Below are 22,891 nucleotides of genomic sequence, written 5' to 3' on the forward strand. Positions count from 1 at the left end.
GCACTAGTCTTCTCCCATTAACTCCCATTCGAGAGAAAACTTTATGGAACTCTTAAAGACAGATTCACACGTTAATGAGAATTGATGGTAGAATGACTTCTTGGTTCAAGGTACTTACAGGGATAAATCAGTACGTGTACCAGGTGTATGCATAAGTCCTTGCTGGTTTTTTAAGTCAATTACAAGGCTGTAACTTTTCACTTTTGTTGTTTATAGTTTACATGGATCATCTGCTGAAAGGTATAAAGTGGCAGGGTGGGATTCAGTTAGGTGAAAATGTTGTAAGCAGTTCTGACTGTGCTGATGACTTGGTCTTAATGGCAGATACTGCCAAAAGCCTTCAGTCTAATATCTTGTAACTTGAAAATAGGTGCAATGAGTATGGTATGAAAATTGGCTTTTCTGAGACTGAATTGATGTCAGTAGCTAAGAAATACAAGAGAATTGAATGTCAGATTGGGTATACAAAGCTGAAACAAGTAGACAATTTCAAGTATTAGGACGTGTGTTCTGCCAGGACGGTAGTATAGTACGCGAGATTGAATCAAGCCTGCAGTTGTGATAACAGCTTTGCAAGAAGGATCCCGGACAAAACTGTCTTTACATCTCTGTCAGTTTTCAGACCAACTTTGCTTTACGGGAGTGAAAGCTGTGAGGACGCAGGATATCTTATTCATAAGTTAGAAGTAACAGACATGAAAGTAGAGAGAATGATTGCTGGTACAAACAGGTGAGAAGAATTGCAGGAAGGTACTCGGAATGAGGATATAAAGGATAAGTTGGGAATTAACTCGATGGATGAAGCAGTATGTGTAAACCGGCTTTGGTGGTGGGGTCATGTGAGGCGAATGGAGGAGGATAGGTTACCTAGGAGAATAATGAACTCTGTTATGGAGGGTAAGAGTAGTAGAGGGAGACCAAGGTGATGATGGTTAGAGTTCATTTCTAACAATTTAAAGATAAGAGTTATAGAACTGTGTTCTAAAGGCAACGCAAACCTATGGCGTTCCTCATATAAGTGGACTAACCACAGGGACTCATACTATCCCGTGGAATTCCTCACATGGTGGGAACTGAGCATAGGTAAGGCAGAACCATGATGTCGCTAATCCCATGGTGTCGCTCATATAGGGGTACGAATCACAGGTACTGTAGGACCCACCTCCTAATTCACACACTGTCGCTACTAATCACAAACCAATTGCGTACCTAACATCGTGGTACTACGCGCAAGTAAATGCGACCCATGGTGTTCCCTGCGTAATGGTAGTTATTACAAGTAGTCTCATGGTTCTAAGTGGATCATCCCTTGGTCGCCCCTTTTAGTCACCTCTTACGACAGGCAGGGGATACCGTGGATGAATTGTTTGCCTGCCTCGCCAACCCACAGGGGGGGTGTGTTTGGTCCACAAGAGGTATTTTATTTCCCTCAAGTCCGCCGGCAAGCCAGTTAGGAACCCCCTATCCGCCACCTGGGACGTGCCACGTGGGAGTATCACCTCTCCCGCTGCTACGCCAGCGTAGCAGGTTCGTGGTGTATATATTGTACCAGGATTGACCGTACATAAAGTATTTCTTAAAAACTATTCACCATGAAGAACTGATGAAGTACTGGCGTGTATTTTTCGAACGTATACAGAAACAAACTCCCACAGGAGCAAGTGGTCGACCCACACAACGCTGCTTGTGTCATCGCCTGGCCAGCGCTCTTCAAGGACAGGTTACATCATACATTCTCAAAAGATCCAGGCAAGAAATTTTCTAAATCCTGAACTGACTGAGATATCAATTTAGAAACAACGGCATGTTATAGTACACATTTCAAACGTCTCCTTGTATTAATTTCTCCAAAATCAATCCAGGGATTACGGAGATATTCAAGGTTTTGTAAATCATGACATCAGAGCCAGTTTCATATAAAAGGGCCACCATTCGGAGCCCTGTCACCAGTGCACCAACAGTTCAGCAACAGTCTACACCTCGACAATGCTGGTACACTGCGTCGTATTTACAACACAGAACTCTGTCCGAGTGAAGTACATACTTTGGACATAGATTAATTCCGGTGTTATGGAACTTATACATTTGCAGTGAGTAGAATTTTATTAAGGAACTTATTAAGATTTGAGTTTGACTCCAAGACTTGAGAATCACAGTATAACCAATACTTACGTGTGTCACATATGTCAGAACAGTTTCAAAGTGAATTTCATTGAAAACTTTAACATTGCGACTGGAGTGATAGAATATTAAGATACATTGCTAATGGACTTTTCATATTACAAGTGTTCTAGTAGTTCACTTCAGACGTTGTGGAGAATGCAGTCATTATAAGTGATATGTTCAAGTGAATTGAACTTTGCTAATAGAAAATAAGAGGGAAGTTCCTGTAGATATGCAGGACAGGTGTGAATAAGACAATGCCAAATAAGCAGCCGCGGATCAACTGAGGTCAAGAGAAAAACGGTCAACGGTCTCAAAGGCAGAAGAAGAATCTCATTTCTCAACGGTTGAGAGGGCGGAAGAACCTAGTGGAGTCAACCACAAAAATCAAACATTTCAGACTAACAATCTGATCTTACTTTGGAATATTATTCCTACCCTTGAAACATACAATTTCAATTGCAGAATGGAAAAGCTGCTGAAAGGAAGCACTACCCCAGGTGGCAGCTCGGAAGAGAAATCCATCATTGCGTTATGCAATGCATCAGGACCTAGGGTTCTGGGGAGTCCCAACCTCTGCAATAAGGATGAGTCGGAGCATCCTTGGAATCCGTCCAGACTTAAGTTTAAACAGAAGTGTTTTGCAGGCACTTTGAATGTAAATTCTTTGTTGAAGGTTCGTAAACAGAAGGAATTAGAACTACTTCTAGATAGAAACAGAATTTAAATCTTAGGAGTACAAAAGACGAGATTTTTAGATGAGAATGTAACAGAAACAAAAGATTATCAAATCTTTAAAGGTAAACGTGCAATTTAAATTATGAAAGGAATGCCACTCTTGGGAACAGCCTTTTATGTCCATAAAAGATTATTAGACAATGTAACTGAATTCAAATCCTGCACAGAATGGATATCTCTTTTAACAATGAACTACAGAAATAAAAAATATACTTTTTATTAACTGTCATGCACCAATAAAAGAAGACAACAAAAAAGAACCCAAATAAAGTAGAAGAATTCTGGACATTCCTGGATGATGAATTATCTAAAATTCCAAAATCAAATGTGGTGATATTACTTGTATATTTCAATGCCCAAGTAGGAAGAGAAAGAATTCACAGACCAATAGTGGGAGAATATGCTGCACACAAAAGAACAAACATCAATGGAATGAGATTAATTACTACAGTATCTGTAAAAATTTTCAGCTGAAGTTAATGTCAACTTTCTTCAAGAAATTGCCAAGAAAAGCTAAAACATGGATTTCTCCAAATCCATTACTAGGTGAATTTCAACTGGATCATGTAGCTATATCCATAAGAAATGTGAAAGAAATTATGAATGTCAAGGTAGTAAGAAGCAGAGAATTTGATTCCGATCACTACTTGTCTAAAATCAAACTAAAATTCTTACCCAACAGAAATCACAAAAGAGGGGAAAGAGTAAACAAACATAACACAAATAGACTTCAATATTACACAAAAACATTGGAAACATTTCAGGAAGAAATAAAAGTATCTCATCATGGGAAGTGGCAAGATTTATCTAAAGAAATAACCAATGCAGCCCAGAAAACATTTGGGCTAGTCAGACCTAAAAAGAAACCTTGGTGGGATCAATTATGTGAAGATGCATTACAAGAGAAAATAAAACAATGGAAAAAGTTAAAATCCTATGGAAAGACTGAGCACTATGACCAATTCAAACAGCAAAGGGAAGACACTGCTAGAATAATAAGGGGAGTTAAAAGAACTTTCACAAAATCACAACTTATTGACCTGCAAGAGTGTTTTGTTAAAAATAACTCAAAACTTCTATCAGACTTTTAAGAGTCAATTAAAGGAGTATCAAGCACCTAGATATGCTTGACAGATGAAAATGGTAGAATTGGCCTAAGCAATGCTGAGAACTGAAATACTTGCAAAGCACTTTGATCAACTTTTAAACTGCCCTGAACCTGACCATAAGTTGGAATTCTCTCAAACGACTGAAAATCTGGACAAAGATATACTACGCACTGCTGAAGAAATTAAAGAGGTAATTAACAGTCTAAAAAATAATAAAGCTAGTGGAGTAGACTCTATAACAGCTGAACTTTGAAATGGTCTCAGTCAAAAATCATTGAAGAGCTGCAGTTAATCGAAGATATTTGGAAAACAGAGAGGATTCCAGAAGAATGGAAAGTGGCTCTAATACACCCAATGCACAAAAAAAGGACAAACAAAACGTTGATAACTATAGAGGCATCTCTCTTCTGCAAATTGCATACAAGGTATTCTCAAAAATATTGCTGAATAGAGTAGAAACATCACTTGACAAGCAACTGGGTATCAAACTGGATTTTGAAAAGGTAGATCTTGTTCACAACAAATATTTAACTTAAAACCCATAATTCGCCATAGGATATTGAATTCAAAAGACATTGTTGTGACTTTTGTAGATTTTAAAAAAGCCTTTGACTCGGCTAATAGAGAAACCATAGATAACACAATTTGTGAATTTGGAGTGAAAACTAAACTGGCAAACCTAATAAGTGAAACCTTTATCGACACAATTTCAAAGGTGAAATTTATGGGTGGGATATCAAAACCTATTAAGATAAATACAGGGGTATGGCAAGGTGACAGTTTGTCACCCCTTCTATTCAACTGTGTTCTAGAGAAAATTGTAAGAATTTGGAACCTAAAGCTTAAAGACCATAACATTTTGACGGTAACTTTGGGGAGAAAAAACAAAGGCACTGAAATAAATTGTCTAGCATTTGCAGACGATTTTGCTATACTGTCAGAAAACCTAACAAGTGCAACAACACAAATTAATCTCTTGGAAGAAATAGTCAACAAGACAGGTTTGAAAATCTCCGTAGAAAAAACAAAATTTATTACAAACATCAAGAATGCTCCAAAATTTTTGGAAACAGATGTTGGTCCAGTGGAGAGAGTAACGAAAACAAATACCTGGGAGAAATAATTCAAGAAAATGGTTTAGACAAATCTGCAGTAGAAGAAAGGGTACACATGATGGAAGGAGCATATGGTATCACAAAGAATTTTTATAACAAAAAGTGACTATAAAAATCTACAGTGGTGAAACCGGAATGCATATATGCAAGTGAATGCCTGGTACTAAACTATAGATTAGATAAACTTGAGGTATTAGAAAGGAGAATCACGAGAAAAAGCTTAGGCCCTGTGAAAATAACAGAAGTATGGAAATTGAGATCTAATGACAAAATATACAGGAACATAGAAAACATAACAGAAACCATAAGAAAAAGGAGATAGCAATTTTTCGGACATATTTACAGAATGGATGATTCCAGATTAATAAAAAGGATTTTAGAGTACCTTTGGGTCAAAAAGGCAACAACTAGCTGAATTCAAGAAGTAAAGAAAGATTTAGAAAGAAATAATATAAGAGAAAAAGAAACTATGGACAGAGAAATTTTTATAAAGAGGGTAGTAAGTATGCAAGGATTCCAAGGAAGACTGAACAAGAAGCCCGGTGCGAGGACAGAAGGAAACAGCATAATGAAAGTATGAAAGAATATTGGGAGGAGCGGAAGAGAAAACAACAAAGTATGAAGAACTGAATTGAAATTGGTACATGGTCCTTAGAAGGCCTCATCGGAAAGAAAATAATAATAATAATAAGTGCTTTGTGTAGAATGCAGTAATTATAAATGCTATTTCCAAGCGAATCGTACTTTGTGAATATACATTTAATTTTACGAGTGCAGTCGTAGATCGCTTCACACATTTGTGTAGAATGCAGTGATTACAGTGATATTTCCATTTGAACTGTGATTTGCTAATTGACACTTTATCTCACAAGTGCTTTCGGTAGGTCGCCGCAGACATTCAATTTCATTAAAAATTATAGAACATTCAGGAATCATTCTAAGTTATTCCATCAGACACTATATTTTTTTATGCGAAAAGGAATAAATTGTGCATTTATTAGTGCAAAGGAACAGTATTAATTTCAGTTTTGTGGGAAGACACCATGCAAGTGAATGGATTGAAACTTTATTTTTGTGTGTGTGGGGAAACAACCACAATCTTTTCACACAAGTGCAACTTATTTTACCACACTAACATTCTGGTTCTAATTCAGAGCTGAGCCAATGATTAAATATTACGTTACGATTAAGAGGGGCTGTGGTGTACGTGAAATCATTACAAACTCGGGGGACTGCTGAGTGTGGACACTCGCGTAACATAATCAGCGAGTGATTACCCCGCGCCGAGACCTTTTAGAACGAACGACGACCATTGCTACTTACAACGGATCGTGGTTCCATGGTTCGGTTGCTGAACGCGAGGGATCGTGTTTCCATGGTTCGATTGTTGCCTATAAGGGATTGTGGTTCCATGGTTTGATTGCTGCCTTTGAGGGATCGTGGTTCACTGCTTTGGTCGCTATACACGAGGGATTGTGTTTCCATGGTTGGGTTGCCGTTCAACAAGGAGTATCTATACACAACTTCACTGTAACCAGCACAATTGTAAGGTGAACCTTATGTGAATAAATTCAGTATTTTAAACATCTGAACTTATTGTAGTTAGGACCTTTCTCTGTACCCAGCTCCAGGTCTACACCCAGTGTGCCCTGCGGTTAAGATAACTAGTCGTGGCTTATCAATTAATAATTTCCTGGTACAATATATATACAGTATGTCTCTCTACTGGGAGCCAGAAAGAAAGCAGTTCAGCAGTTGAGATGGCCTATTTGACATTAGTACAGCCAATACCATTGTATGGGCTTCCTTCCTGGCACCCCTCCACAGTGTAGAACGACGAAACTAGAGGGAATTCAATGCCAAGCAGAACGATTAATTACTCAACACGGTCATTTAAATACAGCCAGGTCACTGACCCCCATAACAGCTCTCTGTAAACAAATGGATATTGCTTTCCTGAGAAAATCCCGCACGTAACATTCACATCAACCCTTTCAACTGCTTACAGCTGAACTATCATTCTGCTCAAAGAGGTCAAGATGTGTCCTTTTTCCCTCCACTTGCAGGAACAGCATCATATCAAAGTGGCTTCTTTATTCGTTCAGCTCAGCTATGGAATGAACTCTCACCACAGACAAAAGAACTATCTGATGTAAAAGTTTGTAAATGTGTAAAAAGAATGTATACATAACAAAACCTTCTGCACATAACATAATATTCTACTGTGTGTATGCTCAGTATGCGTAGGTGGACGGATGAAAGTTTATGTGATCCCGAGTGAGTGAGACTGTACGTGAGTATGAATGAGACGGCCAAGGTGGTGGTGGTGGTGATTATTGTTTTAAGAGGAAGTACAACTGAGTAACCATCTTCTATATAACACTAATCAGAGGGAAAAATGCAAGGGATCCGACACTTCGAAAAATGAAGATATCGGCCAAAGGAAGGCAAGGGCCACGAAGGGCGTGAAAATGAAATACTCCCCAGCCCTCGCAAACCTAATAGCGTTGGGGTCGGAAAAGAACAAGAGTTGACCAAGAGAGGTCGGATAGGATAGATGAAAGTGAGGAGCCTGGCACAAGTGGAAGCAATGCCAGGACTCAGCTATGGGCCCCGTGGTCGCCAAACCACGCTCCAAAGTTCAGATCCCCTGGGCCCCCTTTTAGTCGCCTCTTACGACAGGCAGGGGATACCGTGGGTGTTATTCTACGGCCCCCACCCACAGGGGGGAGATGGCCAAGCTAAAGTATATGTGGGGATTCAAGTAAGAGAGAGAGAGAGAGTGTGTGTGTCGAATTGCTTGAATGTTGAACTGGTCTTGTGAATATTATGTAAATAATACATCTATGTAAATACGGTAACTGTATATAAGCACATTATGTAGACTATAATTGTACTTTTTTAATACATTGTAATTTTAAGTGGGAATGGAGGCACATTCGTATATGTGGGGCTATGTTCTTTCTCCATTCACCATCCCAAAATTGTGTCTAAATTTGAAGAAAACAAATAATAATAATAATAATAATAATAATAATAATAATAATAATGTTGTTATTACTATTCTCAATAATATTATGAACAGAAGTACCCAGTGCTTCTGGATCATTGGCTCAATTAAGAATGAAATAATACATTTGTTTTCAATGTATCAATAAAATGTTTATTCCACCCACTAGCATACAGAAGTATACTACTGAAGTTTAAAAAGAGAAATAAGAAATTATTATATCCCAACTATTTTCAACGAACGGATGTTTGCCAGATGTTGTATAACCGGTACTGTAAATAAAATAATTCAATAGGAATATATGTTACCTATGTCATCATCATCAGGAATATGACTACTATGCTTGTTGTTTAAAAGGAGCCTAACATTTTAATCATTGGCCCATCAGGAATATCCTCCAGGAGCTGTTGGTCCGCTAACACCTCAACAGCCATCTTATCATATTTGTCATCCCCTCATGAATTGGGAGAGGGTCCACCACCAGTTGCAGATTTCTTCCTACACTCTTCAGCAAGCTGGGACTTTCTCTTTTTATCCATTAACAAGCATTCCGCAGCTGTTCCACAGTTCATTTGGAATTCTTGAAAATGGAGGTGAACTCTGCACAAATGTTTTCCTAGACCTTCTTCTTTTGCTCTGACAAGCAATTCGCTTTCAACCTGCAGATATTTTAACACTAGTTATATTAGGCACTGTATTTCAATTTTACGAACTTACTGTCATGGTTCCCTTTTAAATCTGCCGTAAGTTTTCACTGTGATTTAACAGCTATAAAATTACTACCATACAATTACTTTATAGAATCAACAAAAACCATCATTAAAGTAAAATTCTCTGTTTTCCCACAAAATTTCAGAGCTAAAATACTGTTAAAACTAATCCTGAACTTTAATTAATCTGTGGTAAATTAAGTTCAGAACTATCCACTGATCTACCAATGCAATTTTAACTCCAGCTTTAAATTCAGTCTGGACTAGCTTAATTCTAAGACTTAAAAAACCTCAACCCAGTAACCACCCTTAAATGTATTTACAGTATATTATTAATTTTTTATAATAAATTCTAAAATTTACATTTTTATCATTGTGATTACTTTGCTGTTATTTTAGGATCTAGGTAGAGGCTAACATTCTATGACAGGGACGGCGAACCTATGCCATGCGCGTCACTAGGTGACATGTGAACACGATTTCAGTGGCATGCCACATGGAGTTTTTATATACAACCAAACAGGCTTTCCATAGTAATGGGTGTTGCATCTGGACGCATAAAATGTTTAAATAAAACAAAATAAATTTAGTCAAAACCTCAGATGTGGAATGATAGGGTAGAACTAAAATATTTAAACATCACACATATTTTTATTATTATTTATCTATTTTAATTCTTCATACAAATTTAAATTACAGTGGTAACGGGTGTTACTTAAATTGGACATTGTTCCTGAAGTTTACATGGTTTTACTTAAAATTCTGTGAATTATAATAGTTCAAAATTATGAAAAAAGTATAAATATTTGCTGTGACAATGACCATCAACATGGTATAAATATTTTGTTTATTAAAAACTTATTACATGATTTTAGCTATAAATAAAAAGTAACGGATGTTACTTTTTTTTTTCTATGGGCTTTATGTCGCACCGACACAGATAGGTCTTATGGCGATAATGGGAGAGGAAAGGCCTAGGAGTGGGAAGGAAGCGGCCGTGGCCTTAAGGTACAGCCCCCACATTGCCTGGTGTGAAAATGGGAAACCACGGAAAACCATCTTCAGGGCTGCTGACAGTGGGATTTGAACCCACTATCTCCCGGATGCAAGCTCACAGCCGGGCACCTCTACGCGCACGGCCAACTCGCCCAGTAACGGGTGTTACAGATTTTTTTTTTTAAATCAGTATAAAATACTTACACCAAGCATGTTTATATGTTACAGTAGATTGTACAGCAAACAAATACACAACTTAAACAACATTTTTATATGCTTACATGAATTTTAAAAAAATGTTAGGCCCTTAGATACTTTAGACTAATTAAAAAACAAAATTGAAAAAAGGATGTGTTATTGATGTGGCATTTCGTCCTCTTCGGTGGCTTGCTGTAGTTAGGCTGACTGATGACATGTATTCTTGTTTGTAGTCATATTGTACAATTTTTTTTTCAATTTGTTTTATGAAGCACCGACACAGATAGGTCTTATGGCGACAATGTGATAGGAAAGGGCTAGGAGAGGGAAGGAAGCGGCCATGGCCTTAATTAAGGTACAGCCCCAGCATTTGCCTGGTGTGAAAATGAGAAACCACGGAAAACCATCTTCAGGGCTGCCGACAGTGGGGCTCAAACCCACTATCTCCCGGTTGCAAGCTCACAGTTGTGCGCCCCTAACCGCACGGCCAACTCGCCCAGCGCTAATTTGTTTTGAGGCAATAATGTGTACTTCAGCAATGACTAACAACAGTCGCGAATAATGAAACTGACGCATCTCACGTTCCCTCCAGAATGAAAACTTGTTGCTTACGATAATCTGTACGCAAATTACAAGATTCTAACTCGGGTGCTTAAGAGGTAATGACTGGTGCTTACCATAACCTGGTGTTCTGTATGTCACCGATGGTGGTTATGATAATTTATTTTTTTATGCATTTTACCCTCTAGATTTATTTGATGCTTACGATACCTTGCCAGCATGTGCAGTGGAATCTGACTGACGTATAAACATCATGACCTCAAGTCTGACAAAAGTGCCGCTATTAAAGGAACTATTTAAAATAGTTTATGTTGGGTCCACCTTGTCAATACACTTTTAATGATTGAAAATTATTTATTTTTACCATACATGTTTCAGGAACAAGGGAATGGACCCAACATAAACTATTTTAAATAGTTTCTTTAACAGATTTAGACAAGTCAATTCAGGATCAAATAAAATACCTATTATGGTAAAGTTTATCAACAAAAGTGTTGCATAAAATACTTTGTCTTTCCAGAGATTATATGCTCTCAGAATGTATTGTCTACATATGCAACTTCTTTGAGCCTTTTTTTTTATAACTTGGATGGAACAAAAGAGGGATTTGTCATCATCATCATCATCATCATCATCATCATCATCATCCATTTATCGACCTGAAGGTTGGTTCACAGCAGCAGGAGCAAAAGGAAACATTCTCCTTGCATTTTTGTCTTGAGCAAATCGTTTCACGTCATAATACCTCATGCAGCCAACATCATCTTGAATTTGTTGAAGATAAGATGACATTGGTCTTCCTCTACTACTTATTCCTTCGTGTCTTCCCTCTAATACAGTCAATAGGATCTCTCCAGGCCTCATATGCCCTAATAGAGTGTATCTTCGTTGGACCATGTTTCTCCAAAGACTCCGTTCTTCTTGTATTTTCATAAGGACTTGTTCGTACATTATCTTTTCTGTCCAACTAATTTTGAGTATTTGCCTACAGCACCAAAGCTCAAAAGCTTTCAAAGGTGCATTTTTCATATTTCCTCACTGCCAGAGTTTTACATCCATACAAAACTATGATCCAGATGTATGTTTAAAGGAACTTTTTGCTCACATCTTTATAAACTACAGATGCAGATTGGACTAATGTGGCAATAACATGTCCTGTTTACATAACAGAGGGCTCCACTGTCATCTCCAGATGTTTGGGAGGTGTCAGTATCAGTTGAAAGGAGTAAATGCCTCAATTCAAAGTGTGTGCTAAGGTTAATCTACATGAAGCGTAGCGTTTACAAGTTAGGGCTGATCATGTGGACCGAGTCTGGCAACAGGGAAAGCAGGTGTCATCCAATGAAGTCACTCGTGCATTTACACTGCTTCAAGAAGGCTACTCACATAAGTGCATTACCAGATGCTAGGGATTGCTCAGAATACAATTTGGTATCTGTAGAAACATTTCCAGGAGACAGGAAGTGTTGCCAGGTGCCCTGGCACAGGAGGCCAAAGGAAACCAACCCCAGAGCAGGATCATTGTGTATCATTCAGAATTCAGTGGTTCACAAAGTGAGGACCATTCAGGGAGGCAAGTCTAAGATCCGAAACTCATATGACGTTTATCTTATTTTAGAACAATTATTGCTTTCCCCAGTTTCTCAGTACAGTAAGCCAGGCGAGAAGCTCTTCAACTCTGATTCAAAACTATAGTCAAACCTGCCCACAACAGAACCTTTACACAGTGGAAACCTGGTCTTAACAGAAATATTTCGTGGTCCCATGAGATTAATGTAAAAAGTACACACAAAAGGACCTGTATTTAGCGGAACCTGTCCAATGCAGAAACATAGTTTTACTGTATACAATGGAAAATATTACACGTGCCTCTACGTAGAGTACCTACCAATATTGCAATCAACATAGTCCAGCATTGACCATGCTTAGAATTTGAGAAAATGTAAATTAAGCTCATGTAGAAGAGAGATTTTCATTATGGTAAAGATTTAACTTATATAGAGTACAATCTCTACAGCATATTCTTTATGCATCTTGAACATTACATACGCAGTTTTACAGTGTAAAGGTCTGTCTGCCTATTGCGCCTATAGCTACCTGTTTATCACCTGGTGAAAGTTGAATGGCCATTAACAAGAATTATCACTGCCGTCATGTAAACACATTCCTGGGTATTTTAGCTTATGTGGCTTAGTGAAAGGTGTTTCCGTGTTAACCTAGAGTAATCGCACAGTACAGTCTTCCAGGAAAAGTGTGTTCCTCAATCTGAACACGAAAGTGAAAATCACAGACACGAGTGAAAAAATAAAATAAACGTAAAACAGATCGTTGAAAAAATTTAAAATTGGAAAAACTCAAGTGTAGGAAATTCTAAAATCTAAAGTGGAAATGAGGTGTGAGTGGTTGAACAAAAATGGTTCTGTGAAAAACAAACTGAAAGACCCGGGGTACAAAGAGGTAAATAAAATTGTGTGGGAGTGGTTTGTCAGTGCTAGAGCAAAAACATCAGCGTATCAAGAACCCTGTTGAAACAGAAAGCTAGCAAAAAAATTAGGAAAGTTAGATTTTAAGGTATCCAACGTCTGGTTAGATAGTTTTAGAAAAAGACATTGCATTGTTTTCAAAAGTATTTGTTGAGAATCTGGAGATGTAAACTAGGATTGTGTTGCAGAGTGGAGTGAGAAAGTGTGTTCGTTAATGGAGGGTTACGAAACACAAGATGTCGTGCATTGTGACGAAACCGCTCTACTTTTCCAGGCTTTATGGAATAAAAGGTGAGAAATGATCATGTGGAAAACAATCCAAGAAGCGTCTCACTGTGTTGCTGTGCACTTTCATGATAGGAGAGACGGAGAAACCGCTCGTGATTGGAAACGCTGCTCGGCCATGATGCTTCAAGAACGTTGACATGAACAGTCTTCCAGTCATTTGGAAATCAAACAAAAGAGCATGGATGACTGCTGCAATCATGGATGAATAGCTGCACAAACTTAACAGGATGAAAGACCAGCATAAGCATATTCTATTATTTCTGGATAATGCAACACGTCACCGACACCTCGAGCTGTCCAACATAAAACTTGTGTGGTTTCTGCCAGACACAACAAATGTGACAACCTTCGGATCAAAGCGTAATTGGATGCACAGAACTTTGCTACTGCACTCCATATTAGCAAACATGGATACTGCTTCATCTGCTTCAGAACTTGCCAAATCCATTTTGGTAATGGAAGGAGAATCAGGAAGATGACAATGAAGACATGGAAACAGAAGAAATTTGTGAAGTTTCAAGTGCGAAAACATCCTGTGAAACTGTGCAGCATTTGAGGCATTTGGAATGGTTTCATTAGCTCGAGGTGATTTTGATTTTGTTGATGAATTAAGAAAAAGAAGTTTCTCTATCTTGTGTGAGTATGAATAAAGTGTTATAATATGTATAACAAAGTCTATTGCATCTCAGAATAGGCCTACAATGTAGCAAAGAAACAAGATGACATATTTAACTGCAATAGAGGACTCCAGTACACAATATGTGTGTGCAATATACTTTCCCCTGTTCTGTATGATGTTTACATGCTCTGATCGGAAACCTACACACAACAAAAAAGTTTTTTTGCTAGGGGCTTTACGTCGCACCGACACAGATAGGTCTTATGGCGACAATGGGATACGAAAGGCCTAGGAGTTGGAAGGAAGCGGCCGTGGCCTTAATTAAGGTACAGCCCCAGCATTTGCCTGGTGTGAAAATGGGAAACCACGGGGAAAAATTTTTTTGGCACTACGTGATTCTCTTGTCTACTGGTTTCACTATAATGTATATTTTCTCAAAAACACACTACCTTACTTGAAATTTCACAAGTGTTAACCAGAAAGGCTGGCAATTAGGCCCAGCCAACACAAGTTCGGAGATTAGGTGCTGTCACATGTCTTCGACTACAGCAATTACCCCAGCATCCTTTCAGATCCAAACCTAGCACCCATGCCATCAAATTCCACCTATTGTAGCTTAATGGCAATAAGCCACTTGACAATGTTATTGCCACTACCTCACTATGTAACAAAATTAGATTCTTCTTTCTCAGCCTGAAACTTGCTGTCAGTCAGTAAAAAGACTATGGCTGAACAGTACACTGTGCTGAACAGATGGATTTCTGCTCATTCTGATTTGGTATAGTTAACCATCTACCTGCAAGGTCTAATTGTATCATAAATATGGCAAAGTGGCTGATTTACAGTGGTAAAAGTGATCCTGTGAAAGTGTTTCATCGCGTGCCTGTTCTCCCACAAAAATACCAAATAAAGAACAGGAAGTGAATTCAGTTGTATGTTCATCTTCAACATCTACTACATTTCTTGCCATTCTTCTTCTTTTCCTTCAGGTTTGTCCCTCCTGATGCCGGAGTTCACTATATGGACTCATTGTCTCCATTTAGTTCTGTCCTGGGCCATGTCGGTGTGGAGATTGTTGCTCTTCAGACCTTTGTGAAGGGTACAGGCCCATCGCTGTTTTGGTTGTCCTTTTGGTCTCCTACCAGCAACTTCCAACACGTAACCCGTCTTCATGATGGTGTCAGTCCCTGTCCTTAGTACATGTCTAAACTATCATAGATGACTCCTGCGCATTCTGTCTTGAATCAGTGGAACACAAAATCTCTCCCTGACAGATTCATTGGAGATGTGGTCCAATTTAGTAATGCCAATGACCACCTCAGCATCTTAGTCTCCGTAACACCCACTCGACACTCTGTCTCGCAACCATACATTACAACAGGTTAGATGACAGTATGGTAGATTTTTGATTTGAGATTATCTTTCATCATCCGGTCACAAGTGACGCCAGCTGTCTTTCGCCATTTAATCCGGGTTGTGGATATCCTTGCACTGACCTCTTCGACAAGCCAGCCAGTAGTAGAAATCCAACTATATTTTTAACAGGCTATGTTACAAAGCAAAAAATACAAAGAAAGCAACTGGAAGCAATTGCTGGGCTCGTAGCTGGCCGGCTAATGGACAATGGCGCATAAAATCTTTCATTAGCTTTTAAAACTAAATGTACCTTTTTGGGCAGGTTCGGTGGGACCCTAGCATTCCTAATGAACACGTCTGTCTTCTAAAAGGATTTTTAAGATAAAATTCACATATGATTCTTCTCAAAGTTGTGTGTTATATACTGAAGTGCCCGCACTAGGTGTGTACCATATAGAGTGATAACTCTTGTTGCAAAATGTATCATGCATATAACTCAACTGAAGAGATATCTACAATAGATTTTCAACATTTGATAACACTTGTTAGTGTCTACGGTGTACGAGGGGACTACAGAATCAGCAAGTAGGCTAACTCTATTGTAAATAGATCACACTAAGTTTGTCAATAAATTATTTATATGCAGATCTATATGCCACATTGTTACAATTAATCTTGACTAAATCAGTACTTTCTAGGAACAAAGCAGCACTGCAAAATCAACATCTCAAAGAGCATCTGCAAGATCTCTTAACAAATACGGTTTCTTAGCACGAGATTTTTCAATGCCATACCTGTGCCTCCTATGGTTATTTATCATTCAAAAGGCATCCAAAAGAATCAGTATAAAAGCAACATTCAATGAAAAGAACTCAAGAAAGGGGTGGAGAAACTTCTTAAAGAGAAACTTTACTAGGCCTAATAGCTGAAAAATAAAACCCATGTTCTAAGGCCCATCACTGAACTCCCCTCGCTGCATGCAGTACCTGCAACGTTGTATGCACTATAATGTAGAGCAAAGTTGTTTACGTACTGACAGCTGGACCAGAAGCAAGAAAATACCACTTAAAAGAACTGCAGAAAGTAGCACCAAGTTTCATACAATGTAGGCCATTGTAGGCTGATGGTATCCCAACCAAACAATCAATCAATCAATACTGATCTGCATTTAGGGCAGTCGCCCAGGTGGCAGATTCCCTATCTGTTGCTTTCCTAGCCTTTTCCGAAATGATTTCAAAGGAATTGGAAATTTATTGAACATCTCCCTTGGTAAGTTATTCCAATCCCTAACTCCCCTTCCTATAAATGAATATTTGCCCCAGTTTGTCCTCTTGAATTCCAACTTTATCTTCATATTGTGATCTTTCCTACTTTTATAGACGCCATTCAAACTTATTCGTCTACTAATGCCATTCCACGCCATCTCTCCGCTGACAGCTCGGAACATACCACTTAGTCGAGCAGCTCTTCTTTTTTCTCTCAATTCTTCCCAACCCAAACATTGCAACATTTTTGTAACGCTACTCTTTTGTCGGAAATCACCCAGAACAAATCAAGCTGCTTTTCTTTGTATCTTTTCCAGTTCTTGAATCAGGTAATCCTGGTGAGGGCCCCATACACTGGAACCATACTCTAGTTGGGGTCTTACCAGAGACTTATATGCACTCTCCTTTACATCCTTACTACAACCCCTAAACACCCTCATAACCATGTGCAGAGATCGGTACCCTTTATTTACAATCCCATTTATGTGATTACCCCAGTGAAGTTCTTTCCTTATATTAACACCTAGATACTTACAATGATCCCCAAAAGGAACTTTCATCCCATCAACGCAGTAATTAAAACTGAGAGGACTTTTCCTATTTGTAAAACTCACAACCTGACTTTTAGCCCCGTTTATCAACATACCATTGCCTGCTGTCCATCTCACAATATTTTCGAGGTCACGTTGCAGTTGCTCACAATCTTGTAACTTATTTATCACTCTATAGAGAATAACATCATCCGCAAAAAGCCTTACCTCCGACTCCACTCCTTTACTCATATCATTTATATATATAAGAAAACATAAAGGTCCGATAACACTGCCCTGAGGAACTCCCCTCTCAACTATTACAGGGTCAGACAAAGCTTCACCTACTCTAACTCTCTGAGATCTATTTTCTAGAAATATAGCAACCCATTCAGTCACTCTTTTGTCTAGTCTAATTGCACTCATTTTTGCCAGTAGTCTCCCATGATCCACCCTATCAAATGCTTTAGACATGTCAATCGCGATACAGTCCATTTGACCTCCAGAATCCAAGATATCTGCTATATCTTGCTGGAATCCTACAAGTTGAGCTTCAGTGCAATAACCTTTCCTAAAACCGAATTGCCTTCTATCGAACCAGTTATTAATTTCACAAACATGTCTAATATAATCAGAAAGAATGCCTTCCCAAAGCTTACATACAATGCATGTCAAACTTACTGGCCTGTAATTTTCAGCTTTATGTCTATCACCCTTTCCTTTATACACAGGGGCTACTATAGCAACTCTCCATTCATCTGGTATAGCTCCTTCGGCCAAACAATAATCAAATAAGTACTTCAGATATGGTACTATATCCCAACCCATTGTCTTTAGTATATCCCCAGAAATCTGATCAATTCCGAAGCATGAAATCCAGTTACCCAGGTTACAAATATCTTGTCAGGAAGGGCACCCAGCCATAATCCCTCACCAAAATACAAAATGAAACTGGGCGACTCCAGCGACCCCAGTAATAACTAGGGAAAAGCTAAAGAAAGTTTGTATGGCAATCACAGAAGGAGCCAGGATTGTGATATATGACCCATAGTTCTTGAAAGGGAAAGAACATACATATCAGCATATCAACATTAAACACAATAAATTTCTCTTAAATTATAGGTAGGCCTACAGCACAGATTGGTCATGATCACATCATCGAACACAACCCAAAATTCCAAAGGCTCACCGCTTGAAGCCTACAGTCACATAGTTTGAAAAGAGGTTAATGAATATGCCTGTACTTATTAGAGTGACAAGCAATCGCATAATATTCAAACACAAAATTGAACATTATAACCTAAATAAGTGAAATCCCCGTCTAAAATATGTACAAAAAATTAAAAAGTAAATTCAAGCTACACTACTATGCAAAGATAAAATAGCAGATGTGCCATTAATTCTAAACGTGAAGTTATAAGCATTAAACATTAACCAAATTTCTACCTCGAATCATGACCTATGCCACTTCATACGTCATTCATTCTCAGCTGTACATCCCCCAACTAAGGATCACAACAAGGAGACCTTATATACAAAGAATAAGCAAGAGTCGCCGCGTGTTAACGCGCTACAGAATGGGCCACGACAGAATATTTCCAGAGACGGGGTGGCACAATTCAGGGCCGATTGCAGAAAAGGTTCTTCTTCTTCGTTTATACTTGGACTTCGCTCTGCGCACTACATCCAGTCACTAGGTTGATTTAAGTATCTTCTTTTTCTTCTCTTTTGTTTATTGGGCTTCGCATTGATGTATTACTAATCAAAGGTACTGTTCAAAATGATAGATAGAGTGCTATTGAGAAACGGAAGTGCTATTTTAAATGGAGAGGTTGTTTATGGAATATGTATGTTCAGTCGTCAGCCCTAAGGCTAGTTGGATCCTCAGCAGCTCCGCCATCAGCTGCCATAGAATGCCTAGGCTTCATTCAAGAGGCGTGCTAGGGAAATGAAGAGTGAGGTAGTTACCGTTGCTTTCCTCACCGAGCCAGAAGTTGCTATTACATATCAGTCTGCCAAGCCCACTGAAGTGCATGCATCAACCTACCCTATGAGCAACATTTTCACACCATCCATACCAGGGACTGGCTACATAAGGAATGGCATTACTAGCATCACTCATACCTCAGTCACTCTCATACTGTCAAAACCAAGGATAAGACTGAGACTGGTCAATGGAAATAACAAAATTGCTCTAGCCTATACCAGAAGATATAGTGCACTGTAATGCTAAGGCATTATGGAAGATACCGTACGTTAGGAATATTCTAGTCTGCTACCGTACAGTTAGGAACAATTATACATTTGTTAGAGTACAGGAATTCAGTACAGGGACGAATTCTTGTAAAAAAAAAAAAAAGTCAGTAACTCTGGCTAGGTGAAATTTCGAAGCATATACTAAACAAGAAACATTTAGAGAAATTTGAAAGTCTAGTGATATTAAGTTAAAAATGAAATATTATTGCTGTCTAGGACATTTATCACATTGAAACAAGATATGATTTATAGTGCCAACATAATTACCATAACTATAAAAGTTGTCATCCTTAGTCTTTAAACGGTACAGATGTTCCAGTGTACAGGCATGATTCAACCGAAGTATGCATAAGTAGTTATATGACGTCTGGTGTACTGTCCTTTTGCGAACCATGGATTCGCACCGATTGTATTTTGGATATTGTATAAAAGTTTAGCTTTATATTTTGCTAATTAGCGCCATTGTTCATTCCACTTGTCTCGGATAAATTTCTTACACAGTGTCCATACGTCATTTTGTGGGATTGCGATATGGTATCGTAAGTCTTGTCTATTAGCGGCCTCGTTTGAGCGTTTATCGGCCATGATATTGCCTTCTATTCCAGAATGTCCTGGAATTCACGCAAAAAAGACGGAACGATTTGGTATGGTTACATCATACAAGAGTTTCCTTAGGTTTTGTATATACCAATTTTCCGCATTTGTCGGATTTTCTAATGCTTTAATAACACTGAGAGAATCGGTACTACTGAGTGCTTTTTCGGTAATTGAATATTTAATATAGTATATTAACGCTAGACGAACTGCAAATGTTTCAGCTGTGTATATAGATGCCATATGGGGTACTATGAATCTTTTGGATAATTGCAGCTGTGCGGAATAAAAAGCGGCTCCAACATCAGATGTGTCAGTATAAAATTGGATATATTGTTCGTAGAAGTAGTAGTAGCAGAAGATTTATTATTTCTACAGATTGTACAATTTTTCAACCAAATTAATCTTTACGGAGAAATAAAAGAGAGAACAACCCAAAAGGAAAACAGAAGAAAACAACCCACAATACAATCAAAACAAGATGTAAATAATGGAAAACACTACTGAAAAAGTCTTCGGCAACACGGCAAACAAGGCAAAAAACAAAAAAAAACAAACAAGCTAACTATAGCAGCCCCTACAATGGAAGTGTTCCCGAGCGGCGTGCCCTTGTTCAGCTGACCGAATCTTCCAAAAGGGTCAGGCAGCCAAGCTCTGTCATAGGACGCCGCTCGTGCACACTCATTATCTCCCCCACTCTGCTATCCAGCAGTGTGAGGGTCTTAATTCTCTGCTGCTTATAACGTCACTCCCTGCTGACCTATCTTCTCAGCAACACACTCGCTACGACAGGAAGAACAATATTTACATCTACCTCACTACACTCTACTCACTTCAGTTTCCTTTAATTTCTTAATGCAGCGTTTTTTTGATAGACTCTAAAAACTTGTTTAAGTTTCCAGGTTCTTTCCACTCTCTCGCTATCCAGTTAATAATCTTCCGGTCATTGTCCAACACTGTCATGGCTTCCAATTGTCCCTCGCTCATGAATTTCTCTCTCTCCGCACGAGTTCCCTTACATGCTATTATCAAATGTAACTCCTCCCTTGTCTCTCTACACAATAAACAAATTGAGTTGTCGTTCATTCTTATCCACCCTTTATTTCTGTGAGCACACAACATCCACCAAAGTATTGCTCTTCTCTCTAATCTGTTCACATTATCTATTCTTACACGTACTATTTGTTTGATTTTGATAAACATGTTTAGGGACGCCCTTCTCCCGCAATCAGTCTCCAGCTCCTGTAAGTGAATATCTTTAATACTTTTTAACGTGTTCCTCCAACAAACTGCATTCCTTCTTTCCCAATCCATCCCCCAATAATTTCCTAAATCAATGATATTCTTCACCTTGTCAATCCAATAGTCTCCAAAAGGACTCTTCATTTGGTGCCGGTAGACCGTTTGCAGGAGCAGACCGCCCTCTCCCGTTACCAATCTTCTCCAGTACGTCAAAAATCCCTTCATGATATCAATCTCTGAGCACACATTACACATGTCTCTGACCGCTGCGTTAGCCGTACAATTTGGGAGGTCCTATACATTTTTTCCAAATCTACTAACAATCTGATTTAATATAATACAATCCTTTCAAACTCCTTATTTCTGCTCCATATAACACCCTACTTAGACCCACTGTTTTAAATATAATTTTCTGAATTTTGTAATCGACCCCTGGGAAGTTATTTTCCAATATCCTAATAACTTGAAGTGCTGCTATAACCCTCCACTTAGATCGATTCATTTGTTCGGACCATTTGTCATCCCTACTTATACAAACCCCCAAATACTCTAGCTTATTTGTCTTCTCTATTAACTCCCCATTTATCACCCAATGCATCTTTGTCTTCCCATTCCTGCTTTTCCTACATACCATTACCTTTGTCTTAGTGCTATTTACTCTCAACGACCACTTCCTGGCGTAATCCGAAAACTGATTTAAACTTCTCTGTAATCCTCCCCCGTCAACGTCATCAATAATGTATCGTCTCCAAATATCAGACCAGGGATCTCTATATCACTCAGTACAGGACTCGCCCACTCCCTCCCATGTCCTTCTAATATATCATTGATAAAGATGAAAAAAGTGTAAGAGATAATTTGCAGCCCTGTTTTAAACCTACATTTGATTCGATTATACCACTTACAACCCCTTATTCTAATCTTATACTACAGTACACTTCTTCAAATATGGCCTCAATAGCCCGTCTCATCTTTTTGGAAATTCACACCCTATCCAGTCTCTCAAGAAGGCGCCTTCCTATTAACTGGGTCGAATGCCATTTCAAAATCAACCGCTGCTACATACACCTTGCTCCCTTCCTTCCTCACATACTTATCAAATATTGTCTTCACTATCATCACGTTATCCATTGTTCTACGTCCCTTCCTGAACCCACTTCGGTAGATCGATAAAATAGAAAACTCTTCCGCCCATTTCTTCAGTCTATTCGCAAATACACCCGTGCACACCTTACTCAATGCATCTAATAGAGTTATGCCCCTATAGTTACTGCGGTTGCTTCTCGCTCCTTTCCTTTTATATATAGTGCATATGCCACTCTTTCGGAAAATTGGTACCTTCGAACACCTTATTAAATAACTTCAATATACACTCCCTCATCGTATCATCCTTTATCGCTTCTTTCCAAAATATATTTGTTATTCCGTTTCTACCACCAGCTGTACACTTTTTACCTTTGCCTATCACTTCCAAAAGCTCTTCTCCTGATATTCCTTCGTCCAACTCATAATTCCTTACTTCCAAACCCCACCCAATCGCCTCCATCCCTCTACCCCCCTTCCATCTATCCTTCCCTCATAAAAGTTTACGGAAATATTCCATCCATATTTCATAATCAATTTTAGGTTTACTATCCCTCCTCTGTCCCCTATTGATT

At 38.6% G+C, this 22,891-nt stretch overlaps 1 protein-coding gene across 3 annotated transcripts in view; it reads right to left on the minus strand.

The window, feature by feature from the left end:
• aft (adrift) overlaps positions 1-18,717 on the minus strand; it is a 436,902-nt gene extending 418,185 nt beyond the window's left edge. For 2 of the 3 annotated variants that reach the window (XM_067143068.2, XM_067143069.2), the window contains exon 1: positions 18,588-18,716. The gene's annotated coding sequence lies outside the window, so the exon portion shown is untranslated. Of the gene's footprint in view, positions 1-18,587 lie in introns of all 3 variants that reach the window. The other variant, XM_067143070.2, reaches the window with a different exon arrangement.
• Positions 18,718-22,891: the final 4,174 nt, after the last annotated feature.

This window comes from Anabrus simplex, chromosome 3 (assembly GCF_040414725.1).
Source record: "Anabrus simplex isolate iqAnaSimp1 chromosome 3, ASM4041472v1, whole genome shotgun sequence".
NCBI classification, from domain to species: domain Eukaryota; kingdom Metazoa; phylum Arthropoda; class Insecta; order Orthoptera; family Tettigoniidae; genus Anabrus; species Anabrus simplex.